Below are 18,648 nucleotides of genomic sequence, written 5' to 3' on the forward strand. Positions count from 1 at the left end.
AAGTGGTAATGCGTGATACACTTCCTTAAGCTAAAGAAACACAAGCAGGTGCCTCTCTCTCTCTTCTCTGTGACTAGTTGGGCTTGTCCTGATTCTCAGTGTTATGAGTCAAGCAATGCTGCCAGAGAAGTTCTTATCTACAGGGGTTGTATGTATAGGTGTGAAACTACACTTTGGCCCCTGACACATACCCTGTCTATCAGAATGATGGAAATTGTTTTTGTAATCTCAACAGTCATTAGCTAGATTAAGATGAACATTAGAAAAACCCAAAGCATTTTATATCTCACATCCCTACAACCAATACATGTAATCCCGAATTCATACACAAATATATATCCCCCATATCTCAGGACTTTTTTTTACCCTTTTCCCCAATGATTCGCCATGCAGAGAATGCTGTGCAGTCTTTCATGTTTGCACTGCACAGAACAAACAATGCATCAGTTATAAACAAGTTCGAAAGGCAAGCAAATGAATCCAATCTTCCTTCCTTCTTCCTTTCAGAGTCTCTCTGTGGGAGGCTGGATGGCCTTGCAATGCTAATCACGAAATGTAGCTCTACAAACAGCAAAAGGGAAGATTCCTTTCAACTGTGTTGCTTTTTATTTTTATTAGTGTGACTGCTTTTGTTTTGTTAGTGTGACTAAGGTCAACCTGCTGCTAAAATAATGACAATGTCACACACTTTGTTAGCTATCATTACCAATCAAAGAATTAGTTCTCTAGACCCTAAGCTTTCCACAGCCACATTCTAAATAGTTTGTCTGTGTCATATTTGTCTTACAATAAAGGCCTGAATTATTTGTACCATGCATGCATTATTAGGAAAGTCCTGTCATGTATGCAAAGATGATAGAAAATTTCAGATATTATCCTGCTTCGACCAGCAAATCAATCACAGCAAATCAGAATCGTGCTTTTCGACTCTGATTTACACACATATTATAGGGGCACCTCTCGAGCTTTCGAATGTATTTGTTTTACCAGTAAGTGCCAATAGAATTGCTTTAAAATGATAATAGTGTGTGCCTTTTCGGCACACAGATTTTCAATTAAATAAGCATTGATTGTTTGACATTTAGATTAAGATAACTGCAAAGGTTCTACATTTTATAAAGCAAAATGTGAAGGGATAAAATCTGTATTTATCAAACAACTGACCTGCAAGTAAAACATTGAACAATTGCTCTATGAAGAGGCCCTAGACTATTGGCTAAGCTGCTTGTGGTGGAAACAAAACAGCAGCACAGAAAGGGCTGATTGAATAATGTTGAAAATACAGTCTTCTCTGACATTGTTATAATATTTCTTTCCAGGTGCATTCCTAGCGTGAATCAGTGCCGTGCAGATACAATGACCTTGGCTTTGTTCACTATTTATAATCATATGCACTGATGTGATGCATGTAATCTGTGCTGATTATGTTAAGTATGAGAAGATGTTACTCTGGCAGGAGGTTCAACACTAATCAATGTCACTTGAAAGAAAGCAGCTTAGGAGCCTGGGTAATGACCATAAATGTCACGGTATTATGAAACAGAAATCAATAGAAATCCTATTTAATTAATGGTTTACTGCTGCTTACTTTCAGGGCAAATAGCATGCCAGATATCAATAGTGTGATTAAACACTGTGGTGATGTCAATAAATACCAGCTCCTCCAATGACCTCTGTGCAGTGTTTCAGATATGGATGCTTGCGTACAAGCAAAGCACTTGTGAGTGGCAATGAGAAGCAAAACCTGCTTAGACTTAGGAACTTATTCTGAGTTTGGTGGTCTTTGTCTGGGACCGTCACCCACCCACCTGCCTGCCAGATTTTAAGTTGAATCCATGGCGGTGGTCAGTTCGGTGGCGGTGTCATGGCGGTGGCCTGTTAGGCTCCTAGAGAAGCCTAACAAGTAGACTGCCACTGTGGCAGCACCTACTGCACTTTCCTGCATGGTGTGGCATTTACTATGTTGTGCATGCTACACTGTTCACGAACGAAAGTGCAATTATAGGGGGAACAACATGTGCCCCACCCTGCACGCACCCCCATGGCCAGATGCGCCAGGGGGCCCTGTTAGGCCCCCTTACCTGCATCTCCACCCCCCTTTTCATGGTGAGCTCCCGGCCATGAAATGGGTAGTGAAATAGCAGGTTGTAATCCGCACCGCCAGCATTTACAGGCCCTTTTACACACTGTCACAGCTGTGGGATCCTGGATCCCGGTGGGGGTCTTATGGCAGTCCCACCCTCGAAATACAGCTGGTAGACCCGCCATGGTGGTGGTGGTCAGACCACCACCGTGAGTACGGCGGTCCGAGGATTGCTGTACTTTTAATAAGGCCTTTAGCCACAACAACCGCAGCTTTCTTTTAGTTGAGACAAAAATCCCTTAGGCACTTTTTGTTATATGGCCAAGGCACGTAAAATACTGGAAGTTAGTCCTAAGTTTATTCATGTGATTTATGTGGATAAGTAGGTTTATGGGAGTTGCAGAATTCCACGAGGTACCCCTCACAAAGTTTTAAACGTTCTCCTATTTTTTCTCAAAACAGAATATATACAGCCTTTCTCCAAACATAAAATATTTGGAGAAAACCTGCTCTCGCTTTCATGAAGCAAAGCAGAATTGCTTTTGGGGAAAGAGAGCTGCATGTTAGCAGCTCCCTTTGCTCAAAAGCAAAGCCAGCTCCTGCAGGAGGCGGCGAGACGGTAGAGACCATGGGGTCTTGGGGCTTCCCCCGTGGTTCCCACTAAGAGGCCAAGCCCGGAGGATGGGGTCCCCTAAACTGAAAGGGGCCCAGAGCGGGGGGCACTTGGCCTTCTCACATTTGTTTGAAGAAACAAAAGTCCTGGCCCCGGGGGATGGGGTAACCGGGCCAAAATTGGCCTGGGGAGGGGGGCGCACAGCCCCCTCCTTTAGCAAAAATATATAATTTAAAAATGGCCAATCCCTGGGGAATGAGGTCCCCAGTGCCTAAAATGGCAGCAAGAGATGGGGCCCCCACTTGAAAATATAGATTTGAGAAAATATAGAAATGGCCATGTCCCGGGGTGTGAGGTCACCGGGGCCGAAATTGGCCTGGCGAGGGAGGCCGCACAGCCCCCTACCCTTTAAAATAAAAACAAAAGGCTAGCCCCAGGGGATGGGGTCCCCGGAGCTGTAATTAACCTCAGGAGAGGTGCCATGCACCTCAGGAGGGGGCCTCTCACCCCCCTTCATTTTGCAATAAAAAAATAGCCCCAGCCCAGAGACTAGGATCTCTGGGGCCGAAAAGGGTCTAACAATGACGGGGCCAAACAGCCCTCCTTCCTAAAAGAAAAAAGAAACCAACAACTCACCAGAGGCTCTGCCCCCTCCCTGCACCACTATGCAAACGCGCCTCCTGAGGCGCTTTGGGTTGAGGGATGAAGTCCCCTTCACTTGTGAGGGTCCTTAGGGGCCAACTAGCCCACCAGGTACCTCTAGTAAGCCTCACACAGTGGGATTGCAGAGAAATGGTCAAAGGCCATGCCCCTTTTTAAAACACTCTTCAAACGCGCCTCTTGGGGCACTGCTGGTCGGGCGATGAGGTCCCCTTGTGTCCTGAGGACTGCAGGACTAAAGTGGACCTCATCGCCCGTACCAGCAGTGTACCATGAGGCGTGTTTGCAGAGTGGTGTAAAAAGGGGGCATGGCCTCTGACTACTCTCAGCAGTGTGGGACTTACTAGAGGTAACAGGAGGGCTATTTGCCCCCAGAAACCATCAGGAGGCAAGCAGACTTCATCTACCAACAAATAGCGTGCCAAGAGGTACGTTTGCAGAGTGGTGGAGCAGGGGGGCATGGCCTGTATCCACCTCACAGCAATCACACAGTGTGGGGCTTACTGGAGGTGACAGGTAGGCTTTTTGGCCCCTAAGGACCCCCAGTAGTGAAGGGGACTACAATCTTCATCCAAGAGCGCACCAGGGAGAGCGTTTATAGAGTGGTGGGCAAAGGGGGTGTGGCCTGCTATGAGAACTTAGCAATCCTGCTGAGGTGGACTTACTGGAGGTAATAGGAGGGGTAGTTGGACCCCGATTATCTCCTTGGGGTCTTCGGAGGCCATGCCCCCCTTTCTCCACCACTCTGCAAATGTGCCCCCTGGTACACTACTGGTTGGTGAATAAAGTCCAGTTTACTTCTGAAGGACTTTGGGGGCCAAGAGGCTCTCCTGGTACCTCCTGTAGATCCTACGCAGTGGAATTCGGGAGCACTGTTCAGAGGTCCAGCCTTCTTTCTCCACCACTCTGCAAACACAACTACTAGTTAACAAAGTATTTGCAATGTAATAGGTCTCACATTTGCGAGAGTTAGAGCTATTGGCCTTGTAAATGTAAACGTTTTTTATTAATGTTTTCTGGAGTGGTGTGGTTGTATGTTGTGTGTAGTAGAATTATGTGGATAGAAAGTATGTGGTATTTAGTGTATAGGAATTATGTAGAGTGGGAATATGTGTTATGGAGAGTAATTATGTGGTATGGTGTTGTGGAGTGTTAACTTCAGGCTTAGTCTTCCTCGTTTCCATAGAAGCTAAACTATAAACACAAACTCCTCTTGCTTTTTTTTTTTACGCCTCTCTTTGTTCTTTCTGACAATCTGTTGCTGTTTTCTGCCCTTCTGTTGCTTCTTTCATCACTTCTATTGCCTGTTTCTGCACCTCTCTTGTCTTTCTGTATGTCTGTTACCTCTTTCTGGACCTCACTTGGTTCTTTCTGCACCACTCCCTCTTTCTGCACCTCTCTTCAATCTTTATGCATCCCTATTCCCTCTTTCTGCACCTCTCTTGCCTGTTTCTGCACCTCTCTTGCCTTTTATTGCACTTCAATTACCTCTCTCTGCACCTTTATTGCTTCATTCTGCACTTCTGTTGCTTCTTATTACACTTCTCTAGCTTCTTTCTGCATGTCTATTGCTTCTTTCTGCACTTCTCTTGCCTCTTTCTGTAGTTCTCTTGCCTCTTTCTGTACCCCTATTGCCTATTTCTGTACCTCTGTTGCCTCTTTCTGTACCTCACCCGCTTCTTTCTGCACCCTTCTTGCCTCTTTCTGCACTACTCCCTCTTTCTGCACCTCTCTTTGATTTTTATGCACCCCTGTTCTTTCTTTCTGCACCTCTCTTGCCTGTTTCTGCACCTTACTTGCCTCTTTCTGAACTTCTCTTGCCTCTTTCGGTAACCTCTATTGCTTCTTTCGGTAAGCTGTATTGCTTCTTTCTGCACGTGTCCTGCCTCCTTCTGCATTTCTGCTGCTTCTTTCTGCACTTCTCAGGCTTCTTTCGGCATTTCTGTTGCTTCTGTCTGCATTTCTGTTGCTTCTTTCTGCACATCTCTTGCCTCTTTCTGCATCTCTCCTGCCTCTTTCCCCACCTCTGTTGGTTCTTTCTGTCCCCCCTTACCTCTTTCCTCACCTCAGTTGATTCTTTTTGCACCCCTCCTGCCTCTTTCTGCACCCCTCTTCCCTCTTCCTGTACCTCTTTTGTCTATTTCTGCACCGCTCTTCCCTATTTTTGTACCTCTCTTGCTTGTTTCTGCACCTCTCTTGCCTCTTTCTGCACTTCTGTTCTGCACCTATGTTGCTTCTTTCTGCACTTCTCTTGCCTCTTTCTGCATTTCTGTTGCTTCTTTCTGCACTTCTCCTACTTCTATCTACAGTTCTCTTGCGTCTTTCTGCACTTCTCTTGCCTCTTTCTGCACCCCTCTTGCATCTCTGTTGCTTCCTCTCCACTTCTCTTGCTTCTTTCTGTACCTGTCTTGCTTCTTTCTGCACCCCTCTTATCCCTTTCTGCACTCTCTTTCCTGTTTCTGCACTTCTCTTGCCTCTTTTTGTACTTCTCTTGCCTCTTTCTCTTCCTTCTGCCCATCTCTTGACTCTTTCTGTACCTCTGTTGCCTCTTTCTGTACCTCACTTGCTTCTTTCTGCACCCCTCTTGCCTCTTTCTAAACCCCTTCCCTCTTTTCTACACCTCTCTTGCCTTTATATGTACCCCTTTGCCGTCTTTCTGCACTTCTCTTGCCTCTTTCTGCACCTCAGTTGCTTTTTTCTGCACTTGTCTTACCTCATTCTGCATTTCTGTTGCTTCTTTCTGGCCTTCTCTTGCCGCCTTCTACATTTCTGTTGCTACTTTCTGCACTTCTCTTGCCTCTTTCTATACTTCTTTTGCCTCTTCTGCGACTCTGTTGCTTCTTTCTGCACTTATCTAGCATTTTTGTGTACCCCTCTTGCCTCTTTTTGCACCTCTATCGGTTCTTTCTGTACCCCTGCTGCCTCTTTCAGTACCCCTGTTCCCTCTTTATGTACCTCTCTTGCCTTTTTCTGCACCTCTAATACCTCTTTCTGCCCCTCTCTTGCACCCCGTTGCTTCTTTCTGCACTTCTCTTGCCTTTTTCTGTAATTCTCTCACCTCTTTCTGTACTCAAATGGGAAGTGCAAGATGTCAAGTGTAAATGTCTGAGTGCTCTTGTGACTGAGGTTTATGTCTACTTGTACATGTATTCTCACATGTCTTATGCATCTGAAGATGGTAGCTTAAAAAGTGGGTAGCTTCTCCCATAGGTGGTTAAATGTTCTCAGTTCTTCTCTGTCATTCTGTTGCACATCTTGTGTGTTTTGCACAGGCAGACATGTCTTATGTATATAGGTGTTATAGCGCCCCTCTAATATACTAATAAATACGCATGTGCCCTGCATTATGAGAAGAAAGAAATACATACACCTTCTTGTAAACACATCTACAGAGTATGCTGTTTGAAACTTGGGTATTCAAGTATTTACATGTTTATTTTTATACAACATGTCACTAGGTAAAAGCACAGACACATGCATGCATACCTTCACAAACGTGGTGAGACTTATAACAGTGATATGGTTAGGATTGCTGTTTTACATTTGGTTGAACTAGCATTCTGAGCAGTCGATGCATAGTGAAGCTTTAAGAGAAAAGTAAAGTATAAGACATCTTGGGAGGAGGATTAGTGATTAGCCTGCTTTGTATGAGTCTGTGGAAAGGTGCAGTCGAAGTAGGCCTCTTTCTGTACCTCTGTTGGTTCTTTTGGCACCCTCTTGCTTCTTTCTCCCTCTTTCTAGACTTCTGTTGCCTCTTTTTATATTTCTCTTGCTTCTTTCTGTACTTCTCTTGCTTCTTTCTGCACCTTTCTGCACATGTCCTACCTATGTAGGCATAGTTAGAAATAAGCATTTAAAAAACCTTAGGAATTCACTGAAAAAACTAGAGGTTTTAGGGACGTTATAATTAGTAATTAGCATGTAAATAACCTTAGAAATTCACTTCGAAATTCACTGGAAAAAACACAGGTTTGAGGGACGTTATAGTTAGTAATTAGCATTGAAGAAACCTTAGACATGCACTGAAAAAAAAACAGGTTTCAGGGTCGTTATAATTGAGAATTAGCATTTAGGACATCTTAGTAATTCACTTAAAAAACCACAGGTTTCAGGGACATTAGAGTTAGGTTGACATTTCACCTGTACAAAACCAGAGAAATTCAGCCATTATAGTTATAACTCGCGCCCTCGCAATGCACTGCTGAAGAAGTCACACATTACATCACTCATGACATGGTCAGAAAGGAGACTCTGCTTGATCTGGCGCCACCAACTAAATGCCTTTTAAGGACCAATGACGCTCTTTGGTGATAAGGCACATTGCCCAGACTGTCACTGTCATGGGGATACAGAAATAGTAAAACATAGTCAAAGGGAAAAGCACTGAAAATATTCTCACATCAAGCAGCAGTTCCACTAGTCGTTACTAGATAGCCCTTAAGAGTCAAATACACAACCATTAAAACCCTTTCATCAAGCATTTGCATTTGACTCTTGAGGGACATCTAATAACGACTCGTTGAACTGCAGCTCTTTGTAGAATTATTTTGATATTGGAAACTATAATATTCACTGCCCACTGCTAATCTCATCCCATAATGCTTTGCAGGGCCTTTGGTTGGGATTGTATTGAATTTAAGATGCAGTCATGGCCGAGCGGTTAAGGCAATAGATTTAAATCTATTGGGGTTTCTCCGCGCAGGTTCGTATCCTGCCAACTACGCCAGTATTGAATTTAAGATGCAGGCTCACACGAAGATGGATATGAAACAAGATTTATTCTCCATTGAAGATCCCATCCAAATAGTTTCGCAGAACAGCTCCAACTGCAACAATCCAGATCCCAACAATGACCTCCCAACCTTCCAAGATGTCATACAATTCTAATTTTTTTATGCATGGTAACCAAAGCACATACATTTTAATTATGTCACACATAGTAACAACAATACTAAGAAATAGGCCGATTCGCTCGAATATTGCACTAATCGCCTGAGGCTTGAGCCGGGCGGTCATTCATTTGCTCTGCTACCAGCTTTTAATATTTGTGCGACTTGCCCTGTGTGTCCTTTCCCCCCCAGCACCAGCGCGCCGATTTTCGCAACCCCTGGCGCCTCACCGATTTTGGGGTGAAGGCACTGTTTAAAAATTGTGATTTTAATACAATTCTTGCTGCACTTTCCTAATCCAGCGCTGCCCCCCCCCCCCCAGAGTGTCTGGCCGACATAAGGACTGGTCTACCTGGGTCTCGGGCGAAGTGACAGCGGCAGCCATCTTGGGTTCAGCGGGCGCGCCGGATTCGCGCCGGAGTCAAGCCAGAGTCCAGCCCGTCAGCGCCCATCCGCGACAGACCGGGGCATGGGGCGGGTCCTCTTGATAGGTTAGTACCATCTAGGCTTTCTATACCCTATACTCAACAGGAGCTATTACTACTGTGCCCAAGTGTGATAACCGACTGTGCCCACTCTTTTTAAGCTGACATACTGCCGCCGGTATGTGGAACATGTAAACAGGCTCTCCCATCCCCTAGAATGACTGTATATGATGTACCTAAAGCCAATATGATATTATTAAACTGTAGGTCATTGACAAAAAATAAGCTCGAAATACACAATCTATTAGTTACTGAGAACCCTGATGTGCTATTCCTTACCGAGACTTGGATGGACGAGGACTCGTCTCCCGAGGCACTTGAGGCAACTCCTCCCGGGTACTGTCTACTTCATCTAGACAGACACAAACAAAGAGTGGGGGGTTAGCCCTCATGTACAAATCGGAGCTAGAATGCACCCTAGAGAAGGCCACCTTACATAATAGCGAAAGTGGCTTATTCACTATTAATATAGGGCCGAGAAATGTCATTCATGGGCTGTTGGTGTACAGGCCACCGGGGACGGCAGGACAGTTTGGCAACCAGCTTTTAGAGTGCATTACTCAAGCGGCTCTTCGCTACAAAAAATGTATTATTCTAGGAGATCTCAATCTCCATTTTGATGACATGGTTTGCAGGGAAGCACAGGATGTGGCTGCTGCTTTAACATCTTTGGGCCTTAACCTTAAATCTACGGCCCCCTCCCATCAACATGGTCATCTCCTGGATCCCATTTTTGAGAACTGGGATGGTATTAATGTCTCTACTCCGGTTAGAATAATCTGGTCAGATCATTTCATCATCCCATTCACAGTAGATAAAATCCTTTTAGACAACACTCTTTCTAAAGCCCCTCCCCTGAAACGAAGAAAATGGAAGAATTTTAACCAAGAAGATTTTAGATATGCTCTCCAAAAAAATCCCCCTTCCCAAAGTAACTCTTTGGAGGAAGCCTGGAATAAATAGGAAACATGGGTGACCACCGCACTCAACGAGATTGCTCCGTGGACAACCAAACCCCCTGCTAGGCAATCGAAAACCGCCCCCTGGTTCTCGGAACCACTTAAATTGGCTAGATCCAGATGCAAAAACCTAGAACGTAGGTGGAGATTACAGTATAACCCTGAGGACAGACTGCATTACAAAAGAGAACTTAATATTTATAAGAAAATGCTGAGAGTAGAAAAAAGCTGCTACCTCAAAAACAGAATCGATTCTGCTAAGAACCGTACTAAAGAACTCTTTATCATCTACAGAGAGCTGACGGTCCCTACCAGGCTGGATGCCCAAGATACCTATTCAGAAGAGCTGTGCGATTCTATAGCAGACTTTTTCATAGGTAAGATTGATAAAATCCACGCCACCTTTACGAAAGATGATATCCAGCCGTTTAAACACGCAGAAGTCATAAACATCCACACGGAGCCTCCTGCCTCTCTTGTTTTGTCACTCCTGAGAAACAAGATCTAGTAAGCATTGCTAACAGCATTCAATCTGGCTCACCCAGCGATGTCTGCCCCCCAGCTTGCTTTAAAGGAGTATTGGAAACCACAATAATTGATCAAATTAGTCTCATTATATCGCTCTCCTTCAAAGAATGTCAGGTACTAGACGCGTGGAAAACTGCTCAAGTAATCCCCCTAAAAAAAAACCCAATATTCACATCACTCAGTTTCAGAACCTCCGCCCCATCTCCCTCCTCCCTTTCTGTGCTAAAATCGTTGAGAAGGTGGTGAATTAGCAGCTCATGAGCTACTTGGATGAACATTCTCTCCTGCACCCCACTCAATCGGGTTTTAGAGCAGGACACTCCACAGAATCAGCCCTACTTTTTTCCACCGAAGGCTTGAGGAGTATAGTGGATGATGGAGAGACAGCAGCGTTGGTTTTATTAGATCTAAGTGCAGCGTTTGACACCGTGCTGCACTCAACGCTGCTGTCTCGGCTGGCAGATATCGGAGTGAAGGGAATGGCCTTGGCTTGGTTAGAGTCTTTCTTGACTAACAGGAGCTTCCAAATGCATTGCCCCCCCTTTAAATCCTCTCGCAGAAATGTAGGCCATGGGGTTCCACAGGGCTCTAGTTTGAGCCCTACTTTATTTAACATTTACATGGCACCCCTGGCCTGCATAGTTGAGAGTTTTGGGGTGTGCATTGTCAGGTACGCCGACGACACACAACTGCTGCTTAAGCTCACGCCTGAGTGTAGAGAAGATGCCATCAACTTCTTGAGCTGCCGATCATCAGTAGCAGCTTGGACGAACCACAACTGTCTACGCCTTAATGGCGATAAAACCGAGTTGTTGGTAGTAGGGAAATCAGCTTCAGTATGGTCGCATATGTGGTGGCCTATGGAACTGGGCAGTCCCCCTCGTCCTGTGGAGTCAGTGCGCAATTTGGGAATAACATTGGACTCTGATCTTTCCTATAAAACCCATGTGAACAAAGTAACAGCTAGATGCTTCAGTATACTGAAAGCTCTCCGTAAGATCCTGGATCTTTTGCCAATCGACTCTAGAAAGACTATTGTCCATGCCTTGGTAACCCCCCACTTTGACTTCGGACATGCTCTGCTTCTAGGGTTGAGCCAAAAAGGATTATACCAACTTCAATGTGCTCAAAATGCCGCAGCTCGCCTAGTACTTAAACTTCCCCGCAGAGCATCAGGTAAATCTGCTCTATCCAAACTCTACTGGTTACCTATAAGAGAGCGTATTAAATTTAAGTCCCTTTGTTTCGCTCATCGTATTGCTCAGGGCAAAGGCCCGGCCTATCTCCTTAACCTTCTGACGATACACCGCCCCACCAGAGACTTGAGATCAGCCGGCAGGATGACGTTCAAACTCCCTAAAATCACCAGATGGGCGAACGCTCGTTCAGATTTTTAGCGGCTAAATGTTGGAACAATCTCCCGCTTGATCTCCGGATGGAGCCCTCCGAGAGTATGTTCCGAAGAAAACTCAAAACCTTTCTTTTCCCCGAGGTTTAACCCCTGTGCCACTTCCGTCCCTTGAATGTTTTACCTCTGTCTCGCCCCTTAGCTTTTTTGTGCAGTATTCAGCGCGGGGACACACTGTTTTTGGGTAAACAGGCGCTTAATAAATGGTTTTAATAATAATAATAATAATAATAATAATAATAAGAAATAAGAATGTGAGATACCACAGATTGTTTTTTTTGCCACACCCAGGGTTAATTGATACAAAAGCTTGGGAATTTTTTTCACTAATAAAATATCAAGCCTCTCTAGTTAAGGGAAGGCTTTTGAAGGTCAATTCTGAAATCTTAAGACTGACAAAAATCTCTCCAACAGCAAAAAACTGTCTTGATGGTTTTAAGTGCATTTTAGGTGCACACTGAGAGTGCTCCAGACCATCAAATCTGGTTCCCCAGATGACCTATGTCCTCCAAAGATGCTAGCTCAGTTGGCAGGGAGCATGAATCCAATAGTAAATGAGATAGTTAATACCTCATTAGGCTCAACTTCTGTTTCTCTAAGCTGTCCTCTGCCATCTAGGCAAACTATAGACCAATTTCTTAGCTTGCAGCCGTCTCTAAAATATTGGAGAAGAAAGTCAATATGCAACTGTCTAACTTCTTAGAAGTCGACAAACTGCTTCATCCTATTCAACTACAGTACAGAAATGGCACTGGTAGAGGTATCAGAATACATCAAAGGAACCCTGGACAGGGGAGGTATTATGGTATTGATCATGCTCGATCTGTTAGCTGCTTGAAATACTGTTCCCCACTCATGACTGCTAAGAAGTGCTATGGAAGTGAAAGGGCATGCCCTGGACTGGCTGGCATCATTTTTGGCTGATAGAAACCAGAAAGTTTGGATTCCGCCAGTCAAGTGGGCAAGGGTATCCCTCAAGGTTTTGGCCTTAGTCCAACACTCTTTAACATATACCTTACTCCCTTAGCATTCTTACAGAAGAACTAGAAGTGAAGGTGCTGTCTTATGATGACAACACTCAATTGTTTCTCTCTTGGAGAAAGGGATCCAAGCCCAAAAGCACCCTAATTAAGAGCTGCCTCGTTGTAGTTTTCTACTGGCTAGCCAATGCACAACTTAAATGTAATGAAGAGAAAATAAATGGAAATTCTCTTATTTGGGACTTTTCCACCTGACTTTGTGTCAACCATGTGGCCAGGTGACATCTCCCCGCCCAGTCCTCCAATGGAATCAGTTAAAAATGTGTCCTCCTGTCCACAGGTCAAAAAGCTTGTGGGTATATGTTTTGGGATCTTAAGGTCACTAAAGGCTTTTTCGTCTCTTCTCTTTTTCTCAGACAAGAAACCGATTATTTGGGGTCTAGTTATGGCCATATTGGACTACAGCAATGGGCCCAAGGGACCTGGGGGCGCTGTGTGTGGTGGAGGCGGCTGCCTGGACCCTGTCCTTGTGGTGCCTGCTTGGCTGCACATGTTTGCTACTGGCCTTCTATGCTTCACTTACCTCTGCTCCGGTGTGGGGGCTGTGGCGGCATAGTGCCTTGTGGAGGTGCGAGACAGAGAGGAGCGTGCGGGAGGGGGCCTGGATGTGACATCTGTGGACTGTTGTGTGATCTCCCTCACGATCCAAGTAAATCAGCACCTGACAGATCCCTGTCCTCACTGAAAATCTGAAAGGATCCCTGTTGCTGAATACTTTTGCTCCTCTTGCTGCACACCCTGGCTGTTCCTGAATGGGTAACATCTCACTGGGGACACTTCTGTCAAGCAGACCGGGGCAAGGAGGACTCCAGTTCCCAGGAGCCTCTGCGGCAGGAAGGACCACCAACACTTCCATTGCATCCGGAGGTGCTTATAATAGTCCGCTCTCTCGCGCAGCGCCAAGCCCGGGCTACCTTTCCTAACATCATCAGCTACAAACAGACACTATGGGTAAGCGCAAGACCCCTTGTAGTCAGGAGCAGGGAAGCGCAAGAGTGAAAATGCTGAGGAACTCCATCATTATTTCATATCTGACTTCAGCGGTGGGGAGCTTTAAATAAGGAAATACAGATCGTAGAGGTCGATCTGGTTCTCAGCCAAGAAATACCTGGGAGCATAAATATTACTGCTACTGATAGCACGCAGAAAAACCCTGTCCCCTGGAGCCTAGAGTGCAGATTATTGATCAGGGAACAGGGGGGGGGGGTGCAGATCACCCAGTGCTGGCCCAGCAAGGGGGAATGGTGTGATGAACGAAGAAACCCATAAAGGGGGGTAATCTATGCAGAAGGCCCTATCGACAATTCCAGGGATAAATCCAGGAAAGTAGAAGGGGAAAAAAAGGTCTGGAACTCCTGGACATCTATCGACTGAGGCAACCCACAAGCAGGCTGGTGGTTTTAATTAAGCCTGTGCACTTTGCACTACACGAGCTATGCATAGCACTATGCGAACTGCGTAGTGCGCTGTTTGCGATGATTGCACAGCGCCAGATGCTTGTCCGCACTGTGCAATCATTGAAAACGGCATCTTCCACAGTGCGAGCTGTCTTTTACTGCCGCTCCAGTAGATTTTTACTAGAGCGGCAGCTTTCTCAATGCAGACTAGTAGTTTCTCATCGTGAGCGGTCGCGAGCATACGTGACCACTCACAATGAGAAACCTGACCTCCCCGCGTTGAGAATCTCGCCTGGAGGTTTATTTTGCATTCCCGCGATCGGCAACTTGATGTTGCTGATCGCGAACGATGAAAAAGTCTCGCCGGGATGTCATTTTGCTTGATCGCGGTCACCAACTTGACGTTGAGGACCGCGAGTAAGCAAAAAATGACCGCTGCAATATGCTATGCTACGCTACGCGTGTTTGGACTGTGCTACATGCAATTTGCGTAGTGCGAGGTAGCATAAACTTCGCAAACTACGCGAGCGTAGCGTAGTGGTTTGCCCAAGGTTAATTTTAATATACCGGTTGAGACAGTGGAGTAGAGAGTGTTAATGGACATTTTCACCTCACGGTTAGAGCCCATTCTTTTGAACATTTCCAACGACATTGTTATGTTGGCTAACACAGTGGAAGGGATTAAGGCCAGACTGGATAGTTTTAAGACCCATTTTGGGGGCACAAGAGTGGTATGCAACACTACTAACTGTAATTCCACTGATCAGGCACAAATTAGGCCCGCAGGGGTTAGTCGGGATAGCCAGGATAGCTGGGTGGAGGGAAATCAAATACCACCAAAGACTAGCCCAGATTGTAACTCTGATACTAACTCTGCTGTATCTAAAGGGAGTCGGGCAGGGGTAGATGTAGGTCGTATGACTGAGTCATCTAGAGGTCATTACCCAAATGCTAAGGCTCTGGCTCAGAACAGACACCAAGGGTCTGACAGGGCCACCTGTAAGATTAATAGTAGTAGACTTCATCTGCCCCCAGAAGCCACACCCCTGGTTGCTATACTTACCCGGGTTCCCCCACTTTTGGAGCATAAATCGGAATCAACTATAGAGTTGTTACGTAAAACCAAATACTGGTGTGATCAACTTCCCATTACCAGCAGGTTTAATGTCTCTCAACATATTATAATGGCCTAACGAGTAGGGTGGGTTGGCCCAAATACTAAACAAATTGAGGGTGACTGCATTGTTGTTAATTTTGACAGTGCAGATATCGCGGGGCAGCTATTTAGAGCCAGTCCCTCGAGGGGCAGAGGGGCAGAGGGGTTCAGGGCAATGCCACTGTTTTTTTTTAACCACGCCCTAAGGGGGTACTTGCCATGGATGTCATTGCTCAGGGGCCTCAGCCCCATTCGGATATCCGAAATCGTCCCATTATCCATGCCAAAACTAGGGGGGTAATCTGCCATGATAAGTCCCACCAAAGCACAGCTAGTGTCCCGAAGTTGTCAACAGGGTTCTCTGAGAGAAATGCAGAAAAAATTAACCTACACTGCCAAAATAGATTCCTCCCCTTGTCTACACTAGATTAAAATGATTGATGGACACCGCCTGGTCATCAAAGTAACATCAGTGAAGATGATAAAGGGCAGGGCCTAGAAGAGAGTAATAATTCCAACTGTAATATTATTAGTTGGAATATTGCGGGTCTGAGGAGCAAAAAAGAGGATCCCAGGTGGCTGTGGCTGTTAAAAGAGTATGACATATTTGGGTTACAGGAGACCTGGGATATGCACAACAATTTTTGGGTGGACGGATATAAATCCTATGGGGTCCCTGCTCAACCATCTCCTTCAGGTAGGGCAATAGAGGGGTCTCCTTATGCTTTTCTCACTTAAATTGGCAGGGGCTCATAGAATGGTGGATGTGGGCTCTTTCATCTGTTTGGCAATCGAATATACCACCCACAACTCAAATACAGTGTTTGTAAACTTTTATAATTCAGAAGAAATCAGTTCTACAAATGAACATTTACTTAAATTGTTTTTTAGAAATGTACTGTTCGAAACAAACCACGTATTATTCTATTATAATCATGGGCAATTTTAAAATTCATGTGTGTAATCTGAACTGTCAGGGGAAAGAACCTCTAAGGTCGGCCGACCTCAATGCCACACTTTGAACACACACAACAGGGAGAGTGTTTGGAAGAGCTTTTGGCCACCATAGATCTTTTTGAACCGAGCTCATTTGACCACAAAGAGAGGATTCCTACTTTTAAAGCACAGGTAGCAATACTATTATATAGCATCAGACCTGACCGTACCAATAAAATCTAGGCTCACCATAGGAGAAAAATGGTTTGATAGGAACTGCTCTGAAGTACATAGTAAATTGTTAACCGAACTAAAGAGGGTTCCATGAGATCGTGCCAATATAGCTAGGTTATGTAAAGATTACAAGCTTGCACTATCAACACGTAGGAAAGAAATTAAAGAAGATGCATGGAGTGCTCTGCTATCAGTAGAGGTGATAAAAGATAGCTCTAGCTTTTGGGCCATTGTCAACAAACCTTTTTTTAGCGGGACAGAGAGCACTCTAGTTGAATGTAATATCACAGAAGACCAATGACTTTCCCACTTTGAAGCTATATATGAGGCCACTAATAGCCAGGAAGTGCCATTTAGTTGTGATTCCAGAAGGGGCTCCCACAAATTAGTTTTTAATGAAGGTGAAGTTAAATTGGCAATTATACAAATGAGTAGCAATAAGGCTCCCGGACCAGATGGCGTCCCGGCGGATTTATACAAATAAAATCCACACTTTTGAGCTAAAATCCTGACAAATATTTTTGACAAATATTTTTAATGTGTCTGCCATCATGGGCATCCTCTACTATTATCCCGATATTTAAACAGGGACAGAGAGGGGACCCTTGCTGTTATAGGCCAATCTCACTAATAGACTCTGCAGTGAAAGTTTTAGGTAGAGTGATCTTAAAGCAATTAATGGATTAGCTAGATAAAAATGAGGTTTTATGTAATTTACAATATGGTTTTTGAAGTGGTAGGGGTACTGTGGATCAGTGTCTTAATCTATATTTACTAGCAGGTAAACATACTATAGCTAAAGCAGGGATGCTTCTGCTGGCTTTTTTGTATCTGTCGTCTGCTTTTGACCTGGTAAATGAGTCCAAGCTCCTGCACATGCTGTTAGATATGGGCATTGATCCTAGTTTAGTCTACTTCTTGGCCGACCTACACAAGGATCTCACCGCAAGAGTGAGGGTCAGCCAAGAAGGAAAATGCACAAGACACTTAATATCAGGCAGAGGTGTCCACCTAAGATGTATTTTAGCACCACTACTTTTTACTTTGTATATTAATATTCTGGGCAAATTTTTAGAAATGGCTAGTCTGGACATACCTCGGGCAGGGGACAGGCTCATTTCCGTGCTCCGCTTTGCGGATGATGCCGTCTTATTGGCCGGTACAGCTATAGGGCTTCAAATGCTTTTAGATTCCTTTGGGGCCTACATGAAATCTCTGGACTTAGCGATAAACATAGCCAAATCTCATGTAATGACTATGGGCCGGAAACCCAAAAAACCAAAAACTTTTCTTTGTGATACTGTAGAATTGACTACGGTGACCTCTTTCACTTATCTGGAAGTGCTTTTTGATGAGAAGGGTTCCTGGGTACCTCAACAAAAAGTTAAGGCAAATGCGATGACTAGGGCAAAGGCCGCTGTGAATGGTTTTGCGCAGCGCCTGGGGGCTAAACCGATGGACGCAATGCTTAATATCTATAAATCTAAATGTACAGTGATTGCATTGTATGGCTCGGCAATATGGGGATATAAACTGATGGAGGAGATACAAACAGTTGAAAATACATTTCTATGCTCTCTCCTGTCTGTACCCCAATCCACTTATACTTTTTCAATTCACCAGGACTAAGGGTTGGCTATGTGACAGACAGGTTGAGGCAGGCTTCTGTGCTCTGCTGGCTTAAAACCTGGCTTAACCCCCAATTAACGCTGAACCATAAGATAATCAGGGATTGTCTCACCCTGGACCAAGCCAACACAATTCCATGACTGAATTATGTCAAGAATATTTTATTTAAGCGTGGACATCCACACTTATTCAATTCTCCGGACAAAGTAACTAAAGATGATTTGGTATGGGTAAAAATAGACTTATTGGATCGGATGAAGGTAGAGAGGGAGGAGATTGAACTAATGAAACCTACAGTTAAAATCCATTTCCTGTTAAAAACTATCCCTGAGATTGAACCTTATCTGAGGATTGTTTCTAAACCATTTCATTGCCTGCTTCTAATGAGATTCCGTTTTAACTTAATTTATTTTTATTTGGGAAATTCAGATGGCTGGAGCGGGACGTGTGATTTAGGTCCCTGTACCTGTGATAATTTACCGATACAGGACACAATGCAATTTATTATGTTTTGTGATCATTATTGCGCTACACGCAGGAGTTTTTTAGTCCCAAACTTAAAAGGGAGATTACATTTCAACATGCCCCAGATTCGGGGGTTCTGGTAGAACAGGTACCCTCGGCAGGGGTG

The sequence above is a fragment of the Lissotriton vulgaris genome, chromosome 1_1, assembly GCF_964263255.1.
Source record: "Lissotriton vulgaris chromosome 1_1, aLisVul1.2, whole genome shotgun sequence".
Classification (NCBI taxonomy): Eukaryota; Metazoa; Chordata; class Amphibia; order Caudata; family Salamandridae; genus Lissotriton; species Lissotriton vulgaris.